Source organism: Chelonoidis abingdonii, chromosome 2 (assembly GCF_003597395.2).
Source record: "Chelonoidis abingdonii isolate Lonesome George chromosome 2, CheloAbing_2.0, whole genome shotgun sequence".
In the NCBI taxonomy this organism is placed as follows: domain Eukaryota; kingdom Metazoa; phylum Chordata; order Testudines; family Testudinidae; genus Chelonoidis; species Chelonoidis abingdonii.
The window spans coordinates 67493625-67509731 of NC_133770.1; the positions used below are offsets into that span (position 1 = coordinate 67493625).

The following is a 16107-nucleotide window of genomic DNA, read 5'->3' on the forward strand; positions in this document are numbered from 1 at the left end:
CATCTGCGTGACCCTAGTGACATGCTGTAGATGCACTATGTACCTGGGGGAAAAAACCCTCAAACCACTCCCCCCCGCACCCTGCCCCCCCAAACCCACCACCACCATAGAATTGTTTCACAGAACACTGGGAAGAGCTCTCTCTCTCTCTCTCTCTCTCTCTCTCTCTCTCTCACACACACACACACACTTTCCCCTCCATCTCCTTTAGAGTTCAGGTGGGATTTTTGGGTGTGGATTAAACATGCATCTGAGGTACTAGACTGATATCTACGAAGACTGACTTTGTTCTCCAGAGAACAGTCACAGCACATACAGGGCAAGTATTCTCTTGCTTCGCCATCAACTTGTCTCAGGGTGAGTCTACAATGGAGCTGAAGCTTCAATATCCAGCTTTGTTAGACATAACTGTGCTTGCCTTGATCGAGCTAGTGCACTAAAAATAGAAAGAAGTCTAGCCACGGGGCACATCCTCTGTATGATCACATCTGATATCTCAGGGCAAATCTAGCCCTTCCCACCTCCCACTGACGGCTGCACTTCTGTGTCTATTATGTCTATCCAAGCTGGAAATCACACATCCATTGCTCATGTAGACATACTCTCAATCACACCTTTCAGGGGATTGGATATTGTTTATTCTTCATGGCCCCTAAATCCTTGGCATCTCTGCTTAGACTGCTGACAAAGCTGCCAATTGGCACTGTTGTTGTCTGTCAGATGGGCACCTGTCTGCTGGTAACAGGGCTGAGGCTATCTGCTCATTATATGTAGGTCGCCAAACAGCTGTCAAAATGGCAACAACTTACAATTATTAAGTACTGACTTGGATCTGGATTTAAATCACTGAGCTAGAGGAGATGCTCTGTATCCTAACACCTGTCCTCTGAGCAGCCTGTCTCAATTGTTGTGTGGTCTGCTGGCTCCAACTCCTTGCCTACTAATTCATATTCTGAAGTCAGCAGTACAACAGAAACCTTATAGTAGTGGACTTGGCTTGCAGCATCCTGCTTTCCCTTGCAGGAGCAGGATTTGGCCTGAAAAGTTTGTCAGGGGGAAACTACCTTTTCTTTCTCTCCTCTCCTTAGACAGAACTACCAAATGAACTACTTAATGATTTTTAACAAGAGGAACTATCCTCCTGCTGGCTCTCCCTGAATTCAAGGCCTCACTGTTGAACGCATAGAGAGTGTTTTTAAAACACACCTTACGTAACCATAGATAGGAGGGATTCAAACGCACAGAATGTGTATTTTTTAAATATAATTTTTCATACTCCAGGCATTTAAAAGCACTTGAAAAAAGAAGTTAGATGAAGTGATTCTGATGGCAAACTTCACAGCTATTTTTAACTGAGCAACTACTTGGGCCATTAGGTCAAGTACACTGTTGCCATTATTGGCAAGGACACACTGAACGCCCTTACCTTTTCTGAAAGATGTTAAGGGATCTCTGACTTTCCCCTGGACTGCTACAGGGCTGTGAGAAGGGGCTCAAGTGTGTACCTACTTTGAAGAATAGCACTCGAGATGCTGCATCAACACTGCAGTGCCATGGTCAGCAGTATGTGTGTAGGTCTCATTCTTTTCTACTTATCCACTTCAAGTATTATTTATATACTTCAAGGTACCCATTACTTTAGTAACTTACACCATGAACCACCCAAGTGCCTAAGCATGTGATCAGCCCACCAAAGTCACATATTACTACACAAGGCCCCAATCCATATTAAAGTTACATATGTGTTTAAGGGCATTGCTGGATCAGGGCTTTGTGTCTAATCCTAACATGGGACTGACCATAACATCGTTGGGCACAGAGCATTTACTAAGTAAGCAAATCTACAAATAGACTCATCTTAAAATCTCTGAGACATGGCAATGATATTTATGATAAAGAAAAGGTGGCAACTGTAAAAACGGAACATAATACATATTTTTAAAAATTTGAAATGCAGTTAGCATCAGATAAATGGCTGTAAAAATGAGACCTTCTTACACGTTAGATCTGCTCATGACTAAGTCATATCAGCTTAGTTGTGTGACACTAGTTAAAAATATACGTTTTTTTACACCTGTTAGTTCTGCACAGCCAATACCAATACAGAAGAGATCTGGATTTTATACTATCTCGTGCACCACCACCAGAAGAGTTACAGTCCAACTGTGAACTTTATTTATAAACCTAAACAATCAAGTTTAAAACTCAGATGCACAGACTACAAATCCAGAAATTATTATCAAGCACAAAAATGTGCATACCTATGCAGACGAGAAATTCCAATTATGTTACAGCTAGTATTTTTTGTTGTTACTGAATCTGAGCTGTGTACACAATACACTGTTAAATAGGCAATATTTCTTCAGCTGAAACTGATTGTAAAATAGCAACTAATCACAAAAACATGCATGTAAAGAACTGATTCTGGAAAAAAACAGTCAACTGACACCATGCATGTGTTTTGTAGGCATGACTCGTGTTCTGAAAATGCAGTCAAAATGTTGTAGAGGTGCTAAAGCAAATTGATATAATGTTACTTCACAATGTGTTGTTGAGGTTTTATGGTCACCCTGCGCCAATAGTCTTGGGAAGTTATTTTGCATTCTTATATAAACCTTTTTTCCAATCCTGTTTTCCACAAAAAAGGCCTTTCAATAATGTACAACCTTCTGTTTATACACAGTACAGGAAAAACACGATGAACTGAGTAACACAATCTCTGCTTTAAACATATTCTTAAAACAGGATTTCTACAACTTCATGTAAACAAAAAAGAGAGACTGTATTAAGCACTTGCCACTGCCCCCTCAAAAGGAGCAGTCTCTTCCTGTAATTAAACTGCAATGCTTTACAGTGCAATTTTTAAAATAATGAATATAAAAAGTAAATCAATAAAACCGAACAGACCACCCCCCCAAAAGCTTATCCTGCAAATTAACTTAACAGTAATAAAACCCGTGCCAGCTTGGACCCTTTCTTTTTCATGTACACAGCAAGAGCAGGTATGTGGCTGAGGAAAAACAAAGTAGGCTATTTTCCACCTTCAGTCACGGGATGTTAACTGACCTCTGGCAAACATTTAAAGATATTTCTCAAAACGCTCAAGAAAGAATTAAAAACAGGAGTGGAGGAAAAAAAAGTGAACATCTGTTCCAGCCCCACACTCAAACAACCACAATGAAGGAAATTCATAATTAATGCTGTTTTGGCACCCTGTTTGTTCAGCCTGCTTTCTTTTGTTAAAAACACAAGTTCAGGGCACCATTAGTGTATGTAAGGACTCTCCTGATGCATATAACAAAGAGGCAGGTTTGTTTTTATTTTCCCCTTTTAAAGGAACAATATCAGGAAACAGATTCATGTTTAAGATAAAGAATTACAATAAAAAGTACCTACCTAAATGAACTACAGTTTATGAAGCTATGAAAATACATTCAAGATATGTTTTATAGCACCAGGTTAAACAGGCTTTACAGCTGTACAAAAGCCATTCAGCCACTTACAGTACAGGCTATAAAATAAAACTTCTAATGCACAGTGAACAGTATTTACCTAAACCAACTGCTATGTGCATTGAAATTATTAGAGGGATCTAAATAATACGTGTCAAGCTGCATGAAGTCTTCTAGCTCAGTTAGGCCCCAGTCCAGCAAAGAACTTAAGTATGTGCATAACTTTGAGAATGCAAATAGTCCTACACGCTTAAAGTTGGGGCCTTTTAACTCTCAGGGCCAGGATTAAAGTGATCTGAATCCTAAGGGCTCAGTGGCAGAAAGTCCACTGGGGAAGGAGCCAGTGCGCAGCCCAGCTGGGAAGAGGACATAGCCAGGGTGGCCCAAGAGTAAACTGATTCAGCAGCTTCACACTGGCAGATGTCCTCGGTAGCCTCCAATAGAATTTAAAGCATGTGCACAGCAGAAAACTTGAGGGAGGGTGGTGGCAGAAACACTGCCTAGTTTCTTGGGGTGACTACTCCTGCGTTTTTGAAGACCTTAATGCAAAATGTACTATACATGACCCTTCATTTGCTTTTAAAGAATCTGCTTCCCCTTCCAGTTTTTATAAACTCATCAAGATAATCTGGAAGGTCATTTTTCTTCAACCAAACTACATTGTACCAATTATTTGTTCTAATCTATCTACTAATTAATGAGTCAGGTTCAATGCTTTTATCATCCTTCTTGTTTTTGCTAATCAGGAGGCTCATATGCGCCAACAAACCTACAGCATCATGTTAAGGTTTTAACTTAATCCTATGGTGTGATTATGAGAATAGACCTACATTGCTTTGCTTTGTTGATATTATGTTACCTTCAACGAATCTCATGTGGAAGTACTGCTGTCAACACAGGTTTCTTGACGGTATCAGTATGCACATTTTTAAATATAAAAGTCCTAGAAATGGCTGAACCAACTTTCTGTGCAAAGGTAGAAGTAGTAGACTAAGGACTTAGCTAAACAGAGAGTTAGTATGCAGCAAGCAGGGGCGTGAATCTGCAGCACTCCTATTGGGTTGAATGGCCCCTGCTACCATGACCCTAGGGTTCTGGAGTGTGCTCTGATCTACTGCTGTTTGAAATCGCAATAAGAGGAACATTCTTGCAGGGTTTTATAGCTATTTTCTAACACTCTAGTTTCTGAGACTAATATTATTATTAGTTACTACTTGTACTACAGTAGAGGCTTAGAGGCCTCAACCATGATTAAGGGAGTATACATACTTTATAGTACAAAACAGTCCTTACTCTGCAGATCTTACAGTGTAAGGGTTTTGTTTAGTTTTGGTGATGTGATAGGAGTCTTTTCTTTGGTTTTGTTACCAGAAGATGCATTGCACAATTAAACACAAATGCTCCTGGCATTTAAGACATCTGAATGTCCACATGCTAGTAATGCAACTGCTTAGAACCACTGACTGTATCATAGCTAATTTATACGCAGGTCAGAAGTTCTCCATAATTTTACAAATGGCCGCTCAAAAATCCTATTAATTATTTCTATTACTGGAGCATTTATAGGCCCTAGTCAGGAGAGAGGCCTCAGAGTGCTAGGTGCTGTGCAAAGACATAGGAACTATAAACAGTATTAATAATTAACACATGGTACCAACCTAGGCTCCAATCCCACATTTGGATCTGCACCCTCATGGAGCCCCTTTAGCTTCAATAGCAGTAGGCCAAGTTCTCTACTGTCATCCACATGGCAGAAGGTGAAATCCTGCCCCCACAGAAGTCAATCGGAGTTTTGGCACTGACTTCATTGGGGCCAGGATTTCATTCCAGATCTTTATATTCTTATTTTCTATATATTAAGCATCTAATGCAAATAAACAGGAGCCTTAGGTGTGAAACAAGTGCAGACAATGCTGGAGAACAGGATTTTTTCTCTTTCTATTGTGAACTAACACACTACTATGCTATTTACACATGGGCTAGTCTACATCTAATTTTCATAAAAAATGTGGCGCATATTATAGGTTTTGTAGCTGGGTTAATTTGCTCTCAATAGGCAATTAGGGAAGTTAGAGCTCCCATCAATCTGAATGACTATGAGACCATTCCTTAGACGTTAAAAATATGTTTCTCAGATTACAGTAGAACTTTGTTAATTCACACTGCTAGTCTGCACACACGTAGTTCATATACCAAAAATGTGGTATTCTTTGCCTACTTCTCAGCAAAGATTTAATAGCAGAGCTCTGAAGTTAGGTCTCATAGTAATACCTTTCATTACTTTTACAAATTATTCTACAGGAGAACATCTACTAATTTAACGTAAGGTATTACAACTAATTATATCTAAACAGCACACCAAATCAATGAAGATTTTTAAAAACAAGTGGCTGAAGTTCGGCTTCTGGGCATACTGGGTGTGTTCACACTGCCACTGGAAGCAAGCTTCGCAGCCCAGGTAGACAGACTCACGCTAGCAGGGCTTGAGCTAGAGCACTAATAATGGCAGGGTGGGCTGCTGGCTGAGCCACAACATCCACGCTGCTCTTTTTAGCACGCTAGCTCAACCTGCAGTGCAGACTTACCCATTAAGGCTATTGGGGCTTGATCCTGCAAGGCAAGGCACTGATTCAGTGGGGCACTTAAGCACATGTTTAATTTTAAGCAGCTGACTTCATGGTACTACTCAGGTGCTTAAATAAACACGTGCTTAAGTGTTTTGCTGGATCGGGGCCAGAGTGCTCAGCACAATGCAGAACTGAATCCCTAAATTTGTGACCCGATTTTCAAAGGGGTTGAGTACCCACTTGTTCAGTGACTTGATTTACAAGCCTAATTGTAGGTACTTTTTTTTTTTTTTTTTTTAAAACCTGGCCATAGAATATTTTGTGGTGAATTATCTTTTCTTTCCCCACTTTTATTTTTTTTTTTTTAAATCTTGTTCCTCATTAATATTGAGCCTCGTTAGTACTGTACTTGGACATGTGGCCCAAGAAAAACCCTACTTGCTGCAGGTAGTGGGGTTGGGTATTCAATAGCTGACAGTCGTCCCTCTGATTCAGCACTAATCCAATCCAATGATCTAGCCTGGTGTTAGAAAGAACTGTACTGTAGAGATGCCTGATAGGTGAGATGCAGTAGGCTGAGTTTCTGGTTAAGTAGTTATAGCAAAACAAAATATTTTGCTATTTATTAACACTGCACTCAGTCTCTGAGCTCTTATTCCTCCGTCACTGAATCCTCAATTTGTCTTAAAAGAACCTCATCATAATTTTACACTTCTACCATCTGCCTTAAACACGCACACAGAAATATGTGGAAGAAAATGTAGAATGAAATGAAGTAAAAATCTTAAATAAATCCACATATTCCATAGAATCTGTATGGATAGTAATTCCATGCTCTAATAAGAATATAACAGTAGGGAATCTATTATCAACCACCTGACCAGGACAGTGAAGTGACAATGAAATGCTAAGGGAGATTAGAGAGGCTATCAAAATAAAGAACTCAGTAATAGAGGGGGATTTCAAATTTCCCGATATTGACTGGGTACGTCACCTCAGGATGAAATGCAGAGACAAAATTTCTCAATACTTTAAATGACTGCTTCTTGGAGCAACTGGTACAGGAACCACTCAAGGAGAGAGGCAATTCTCAATTTAGTCCTGAGTGGAGCGAAGGATCTGGTCCAAGAGGTAACTATAACAGGATCGCTTGGAAATAGTGACCATAATACAACAACATTTAACATTCATATGGTGGGAAGAACACCTCAACAGCCCAACACTGCGGCATTTAATTTCAGAAAGGGGAACTATGCAAAAATGAGGAGGTTAGTTAAACAGAAATTAAAAGGTACAGTGACTAGAGTGAAGTCCCTGCAAGCTGCAGGGACACTTTTCAAAGACACCGAAATAGAGGGCCAACTTAAACGTATACCCCAAATTAAAAAACACAGTCAAAGAACTAAAATAGAGCCATGTGGCTTAACAACCAGGTAAATGAAGCAGTGAGAGATAAAAAGGCATCTTTTAAAAAGTGGAAGTCAAATCCTAGTGAGGTAAATAGAAAGGAGCATAAACTGCCAAATTAAATGTAAAAATGTAAAAGGAAAAGCCCAAAAGAAGTTTGAAGAACAGCTAGCCAAAAATTCAAAAGATAATAACAAAATGTTTTTTAAGTACATCAGAAGCAGGAAGCCTGCTAAACCACCAGTGGGGCCCCGGATGATCGGGATTCAAAAGGAGCACTTAAAGATGATAAAGTCATTGCTGAGAAATTAAATGAATTCTTTGCGTCAGTCTTCATGGCTGAGGATGTTCGGGAGATTCCCAAATCTGAGTAATCTTTTGCAGGTGACAAATCTGAGGAATTGTCACAGGTTGAAGTGTCATTAGAGGAGGTTTTGGAATTAACTGATAAACTTAATGGTAACAAGTCACCGGGACCAGTGAAAGAACTCAAATGTGAAATTGCAGAACTATTAACTATGGTTTGTAACCTGTCATTTAAATCAGCTTCTGTCCCCAGTGACTGGAAGATAGCTAATGTAACGCCAATATTTAAAAAGGGCTCTGGAGGTGATCCCAGCAATTCGATTGAGTAAAGTTAACGTCATTACCAGGCAAATTATTTTGAACATAGTAAATAAAAAGGTTGTCAAACTATAGAGACATAATTGTTGGTGGAAAGTAACTGGTTTCTGTAAAGGGAAATGTCGTTCCTAATCTGCAGCGTTCTTAGTGGGGTCAACAACTGTGGCAGGGGATCCGATGAGACATAGAAGTACTTAGATTCCCGGAAAGCCTTGACAACGGTCCCTCGCCAAGGCATGGTTATTGTATAGGTAGAGGGACGATCCTTTAGGATGAGAACCAGTTTAAGACGGGAGAGGGGTTCAGTATTGGAAATTTCCGATGGAGAGGGTTACTAGTGGTGTTCTCAGGGTTCGCAGTCTGGACCAATCTATTTCACTTGTGCTAATGATCTGGAGAGGGTACAGTTGACTAGTGGCAAAGTTTGCAGATGATACTAACGTGCAGAATGGTTAAGACAAGGTGGTCGCAGAACTTCACAAGATCTCACAAACGAAATCGCTTGGCAACAAATGTGCAAGATGAAATTTAATGTGGTAATGTAGGACTGCCATTGGAAAATACGTCCTCTGTAGACACCATATGATGGGGCTATTTAGGATTTAGGAATAGCGACGATCTGGAGTCATCGTGGATGATTCTTTGAGACGTCCACACAGTGTCGCGGGCGGCAGTCACAAAGCAACGATTGTTAGGCATCATTCAAAAGGCGTAGGAATAGATGCGAGATACTCTTTTGCCTTCTATATACATCCATTGGGTTGCCATCTTGCTACTGCAATACAGATGTGGTCTCCCCTCATCAACCAAAAGATATACGGTGCCTTTAGAAAAGGTTCGAGCAGGGCACTAAAATGATTAGGGTTGGAACGATCCTATATTGAGGAAGAATTAAAGAGGCTGGGCCTTTTTCCGCTTGTGAAAGCGGAGACTAAGGCGGGAATGCGTAGAGGGTATATAAATCCCAGTTAGGCCCTGTTGTGGAGAAAGTTGAATCAGGAAATTATTTATTGATTCCACTCTATGCTAGACTCCCAGGGGCCACCTGCAATTAAATGGAGCGCAGGTTTCAAAAATAAGGGAAGTTTCTCACCGATTGCATACATACAGGTGCAAATGATTTACAGCTGAGCTGTATTAGCACGTACAGTAACTCCTCACTTAAAGTCGTCCGTGACAACTGTTTTGCTGTTTATGTTGCTGCCAATCCATACGGAAGGCTTGTTTAAGATCGCACCGTTCTCCGCTTGGCTCCTGCTTGTGCCACTAGCTTTGTCAGATGCAGGGAGAGCGGCCGTTGCAGCTAGCTCGGTGGGGGCTTTTACCAGGATGGATCGCAGAAGCCCCCCTTAGCTCCGCCACTCCCTAACGTTCCCAATGTTGAAGCTTGCCGAGGCTATCATTGCGAGGCTGCACTGGCAGTTCGGGTGTCCCTCCGCCCACTGCATGTGTGCTTGCTCCTGCCTCGACCTTGGAGTCCTCCGAGATCCGTTGCTGGTAGCTGCGTAGGGGGGACTATGTCAGGGTGTCCCCCTCCCCCTCGTCCTGCACCCTGCTTACCGCTCTTCCATATAGAGCCGGCGAGGCGGACACGTGGAGGAAGAGACAGAGAGGCTGCGCGGGAGCAGCTGCATGTCTCGCATCCTGATCCACTATAAAGACAATGCCACTTAGAGTGGGTCGACATACCTCAAACGAGAGGCAGTGTGGCATCTTCTCTCCTCTCCCCACACACAGGGCCGTGTGTCTGTCTCTGTCTGCTATCTGTCGCCCTCCCCTTCGTGTTTCATGCTGCCTTGTCAGAGAGGCTACCTTAACACATGTTAACCCTTGAGGGCTCAGCCGAGTGGTAGTTCATCATTTAGCAGCAAGGCATTCCCTGGGAAATATCCCTCCCTCTTCCACCCTCTAACTTCACCACCTCAACCAAGCTTCACAATCATCATAGCTGTGTACAGTATTAAATTGTTTGCTTAAAACGTATATTTTTTTCCCTGGAACCTAACCTCCCCCATTTACATTAATTCTTATGAGGAAATTGTATTCACTTAACATTGTTTTGGTTACAGTCACATTTTTCAGGAACATAACTACAACATTAAGTGAGGAGTTACTGTACTACTTCACCTTATACTGTGGAATACCCTGGGAGAGCCCAGACAGTAGCTATGCATGCAGGAGCAAAGAATCTGCAGAAGCGAGACCAGCTGAAGGACAGAGGCTGTCCATGTGTCTCCAGGGTCAGTGCCTTCTTCCATGGAAGGAGTAGGAAACACTGGAAGTTGAAATGCATGGAGTTTCCTTTCCCTTTTGTGGGTTATTCCATGTAGGGGACAATGGGGCTCTAAATTCTTTTGGCTGTAGCAGGAACACCTGCTGACACAAAAAGGAAGGTGTAACTTTTCAGACTCAAGTTTTGCCTGTGATTGCATTTCAAGAACTGGGGAAAATTTGGCTGCATAAAAAAGAATGTCAAGACTATGCTATTTCTTTTGAACTTGAAAAGAGCTAGTTAAGCCATCATACCGCATTAAGCATGCAATTACCATTGGGTATCAGAAGTACTTTTGACTTCAATAGAATTCTGACAGTTTACACCAGCTGAGGATATTCACCCTACCAATGAATGTCTTTTTCATTAATTGATAGATTAGCTTCGCTTTTTTTGTTGTTGCAGATGGTATTAAATCAAAAGATTAGATATTGTGTAAATTATGGCCCATCATCAATCAGAGATTTATTTAGGAAAAATTGCTGCACTTTACACAATTTGCTCCTCTATATTACCTGAAATTCTGCAGCTTTCAGATTTCTGAAAATGCAACAAAGCCATCTTGGTTTCAACTTGAAAAAAATATCCTTTCTATATCACTGAAGTGCCCAGATGCTATAATTTGCTACTAGAGCTACTAAATCATTTTTCAAATGGTATCCTGAGACTGTATTGTCTGGAAAGGATTTTGGGGCGGGAGAAGAGGTGGGAATCTGTTGCAGCTGTTTTATATTGCTTAACTTAGCTCTCATACTGTAGTTTCAAATAAAGAATCAAGGATTCTATCTTTTGGGTAGCTAAGAAATGTGCAATGATTTCTATATCAAAGCATATATATAGGTTGAGAATTTCAAAGAAGTGCTGTGAAATCCTCAACTGCAGCTTTTTTATTCTTAAAATATTGCTATTGCAAAAATCTTTGGCATATTTGGCATATTATCATATCATTTTACCCACTGCCTAGATCTTGGATTCCTAAAATCTTAAAGAAAAACAGGAGAAAAGTCCCACCATGGATTTGAATAACTATTAAAGGGAGATATTACATGGTAAACTGATTATATTATCACTAATTAGAATATCCGCTTATTTTACATTTTTGTAAAGATTTTAAAATGTGCTTAACTTGTTTGAGGCCTAATCTACCATAAAATAATTACAGCAGTTGAATATAAGCATACTTGACATGTATATGTATTCAGGTATATTTAGTACTCAGTATTCAGGTATTCAGTACAGTACTGCACACGACACAAAAGTTTGGATTGTATGGATTGTTTGTTTGTGAGTATACATAGAAACCTAACAACAAAAAAAGGATTTGGAAACATGACAACCCAACATTTGGTATTTAACTCACTGAATAAGCCAGTAGATAGCCCAATAATGCACCAGTCAGCTAGCTGTGGGTCCAAATAAGATACAGTCTCTGATATCGGATCAGTGTGGGCCACCCATGAAAACCTGACCCTTACATCTCCCTTGCAAGTAGAGAGACTGAGCAATACCTGTTGGTGTGCCACACAGCATCACCAATGCTTGCTGCTGTCAGAGTGCAATTCCAAAACTGGCTACCCCAGCAGAACCATTAACTGCCGAACTATATCAGGCAGTGAGTATGATTAGAAACCTATTAAAATTATAAAATTGTTTAGATTTTAATAGATTACACATTAAACACGAGAAAAGAAGTCAGAGCCAGTTTTGCACAGAAAGTTGAGTGAAATGATCATTTTTTCAAATTTTTAAAACATTTCCAACATTCCTGATCTCACCCTGTCATAGTATACTTCCTCAATTTGAACCTTAGAGTCCAAAAAATGAAGTACTAGCATGAAATCCTCTAAGCTTAAATTAACAGCTTAGATCTGATACGCTGCCACCAATCAGGACTCTGAGTGCCCGATAAACTCTGGTCTTCCCAAAACCTTCCCTGGGGACCCCCAGATCCGCCCCTGGATCTTCCCCAAGGAAAGTAAACTCTTTCCTCGCTATGCTATTCCAGGCTTTCCCCCGGGTTACCCTGGACTCTGTGATCCAAACTCTTGAATCTTAAAACAGAGGACTTGCACTCACCCAGAGGCATACGTTTCAAGCTCGGTGAATCTAGACAGGATTCCTCCTCCCTTTCTCTTCCTCCCCATTCCTGGTGAGTACAGCTCATCCTTGAGCCTGGCACTGCGGGAAAATCAAACGATCTTTAAAGGAGTTTTAATAAAGCAAGAACTAGAATCTCTGTTTCCGATGTATTTACAGTGGTTTTTTGCTTATAGAAATGTGAGAAAACTGTCCAAATCAGCAATACAATTTAACGCACTTCCGCTCCACTGAAATTAGCAGTAAAGACTATCCGTCCCTTTCTTCTTTGTACTTCAATTGGTAGAGATTATGAGAGCCTTAGGTCGTGTGTCTCTTCAGAACAGAGAAGACTAAAGCAACCCGAAACAACAAAGGCTTCCTCCCTTGAGATTTGAAAGTATCTTGTTTCCTGATTGGTCCTCTGGTCAGGTGTTGTTTGTTAAACCTTTCCAGGTGAAAGAGACATTAACCCCTAGCTATCTGTTTATGACACCCCACCCCCCAAAAAAATAAATAAAGAGAATTATATATGAGTCGTTTAGAGTGAAAAGTTGGGTGAGGTAATATCTTTTATTGACCAAATGGTACTGGTGAAAGGGACAACCTTGCAAGCTACACAGAGTTTATCTTCAGGGTTGACGAACCCAGGCCTGAAGAAGAAGTCTGTATGGCTCGAAAGCTTGTCTCTGTCACCAACAGAAGTTGGTCCAATAAAAGATATTACCTCACCCACCTTGTGTCTCTAATATTCTGGGACTGATACATCTAAAACAACACTGCAAACAACAACCTGAGCCATTTAAAAGCCAGTTGGTAACATTAAACTCCTGCTTCAGGTTTTATAACTAGGTCAAAAATTCACTCCAGGCTGAAATTTAAAATTGTTTGTGGAAATCTTTGGGGGGGGGGGGGAAGGATAACAAAAACAAACACACAAACAAACAAACAAACAAACCGCCCAATATATACAAGGCAGTGGCTTCAGATGATTTTTTGGCATCCTACAACCCCAAAGTAACTTTATTTTATTAAAAAACAAAAAACAAAGAAACTAAAGAAACTGCTGACTTATTTCCATAGAAGAAATTAACCATTTTTGCTATTTTTTAAAAAAAAGGGGGGAGAGGAGGAGAAGGTCCATGTTCTTTCATTTTAAAAATGAGTTATCAGTATATTACTATCACTGAAAATTTGAAAAAGATTATTATGAAGATTTACTAAAATTTTCAAAGGGACATCAATGATCTGATTTAACCCAAAGGCAAAGAAATTAAAGGTGGAAACATCATCCTTCAACACAGATATATATAAAAAACTATACAAAAATATTAACAGCTTGCATTAAAGATGGATATCTATGTGAGGAGGTCTTTGATCCTGGACTTTTCTACCCACCATGGTCTGCCAGACCCCAGATTACTTAATCTACTGGGCATGCTGCAACACTCATGTTTAGTTCCACACATCTGGGCAGGTTATGAGTAAGAGGGATTATATTTTTATGTCTGAAGCAGAGGAGGTTTTAGTTATGTTATTTTTGCTGGTGGAACAAATCTGTATTAAGGTATTTACTGTAAAGGTTACATTATGTGAGGGCCCCGAAGTGCAACATGGGCACCGGGTTGTTCTGTACATCTAAATCAATAAATAATGGAAACTGTTCTTTACTTCTCCCAAAATCTGCTACACAGTGGTGCTATTAAAACATTGCCCCACACCTTAAACAATAGCTATGGAGCTAGGGAAGCATCAAAGATTCCCTTGCAAATGGTTCCTACAGCATAATTGCTAAGGAACACCTGAAGGTTCCCTAACTACCCTTTTAGGCATTATGGGTTCTACTGGCCATGTCTTCCTGAGAGCTGGCTGCAGTAGAAAAATGAACTCTTTCCTTCCTGCTGCCCTCCCCAGTGGAGAAGCAAGGTCTGGTGGGTTCCTTGCCCAGTCAGAAGACCCTCAAAATGGAGGTAAAGGGAGGCAGTAGCCCTCCATGGCAGTGCTCTCTGAAGGGAGAAGATTGGATTAGCAGTCATCCATTATCTCTCTAATCCAGAAGGCAGCAGGAGGAGGCCACCAAGCCTCCCTGAAGACCGGCATTAACTCTCTCTCCTGAGTAACTTTTAAGTTGGGTTGCACTTGCATTTTCCCCAATTTCCCCAAAATATATTTAATTATATTAAAAAACTTGTGGCCTAGAGCAATAGTTTCATAGCAATCGAAACATCTCAAAGATTTATTTCAGGTCCAGAAAAGTTTTAAAGATGATAGAATTGGAAATTCTGCAGTGAGGCTGCTGAAATGTAACTAAGTTGAAAGCTAATAAAGTAAAATTCTTTAAGAAAGAATATCTATTTTATATATGAATTTTGCTACCAGCCTATTCCAAATTCTGACCTTGGAATGTAGTTTGAATGTGGAACTTGGAACAGAAAATTCACAATGTGGAACTTGGTATTATTTATAACCTGGCAAACAGGACTCCCAGAAACCAAGTTAGTTAGCCAAAACAAGATGATCCTTCTAATACAGGTAAAACAACATTTTAAATAATCTAAATGTAAAAATATATACAATCAAAACAGGAAAGTACTTTAGTAGACAGACACTAGCATCCTTATTAATTTTTAACATATTATGGAATGTGGTTGAAACAGTAGATAGCTGAACAGTGTTCTTGACAGACACACAAAATTACACATCCTGACTACATCGTAAATTAGTCTTTTCAGTGGAGATCGCTAAAAAATGCAATATGTCAGAATGATTTCTCAACATCCGCAGCAAAGGAAATGATTCAATTTTTTCCAAACACTATTTACAAAATAATTATTAATAAACTCAATTCTGAAATGTTAATATTCTTATGTAACAAAGAACATTTTAGCTACACTGTACATATTTAATTTTTATATATATGGGGACATTTACTAATCCATTTATTTCACAGCTCTCCAGACATAGATGTCATGCACATTTTTCCATTTAATCATTAATACCAAAACATTAAATAACTTATGGAAAACACATTACATAGCAATATATCAAGCTAAGGGTGTTCATGCTGTTTTTTCAGTAAAATGACTGTGTTGGGTCTATACTTTGTAAAATCAGATAAAATATACTCCTTTTCTGTTAGACTATCAGTGACAGATTCCAACCATTTCCACTATATCTTCCTGTATTCGGACTGTAGGGCAAGGTGCACAGAACTGAAGATACTGAAGTACACTTATTCTGAAACATATCCAGAAACAGTGGGCCAGATTCCTAGCTGGTATAAATCAGTCTAGCCCCAGCCTCCTTGATGGTGAGGATCTGGCCCAGCATGTCTAGCCGTTTATAACTTTCGATCAGTGCAGAATAAAACTGTACAATGGCACTGGAAAGAATTTGTTACAATTAATTTTATTGCTGGGATGTCCATATGTGTTTTGCTTTTGAAGTGAAGCTCAGCATAAAGGAGGCAGAAAATCTATAAGAAAATTCTTCTCCAGCATCATGCTTGGTTTTTTCTTGGTTTTACTGTTTACTTTTGAACTTGGAGGGGAAAAAATTAAGAGGGACACATTTACTGCTCCAGCGGCAAGAAATCCTTGCACCTGTAATCCACTGGATGCACATATCTCAGGATACATTTTACCCAAATTAAAAAAAACAAAACTCCACACAACCCCATGTATTATAAACAGACAGAAGTGGAGAATTG

General features: G+C 39.9%; 1 protein-coding gene across 2 annotated transcripts in view; it reads right to left on the minus strand.

The window, feature by feature from the left end:
• The window catches only part of JAZF1 (JAZF zinc finger 1), a 283865-nt gene that overhangs the window by 28492 nt on the left and 239266 nt on the right, over positions 1-16107 (minus strand). The gene's annotated exons all lie outside the window — the stretch shown is intronic.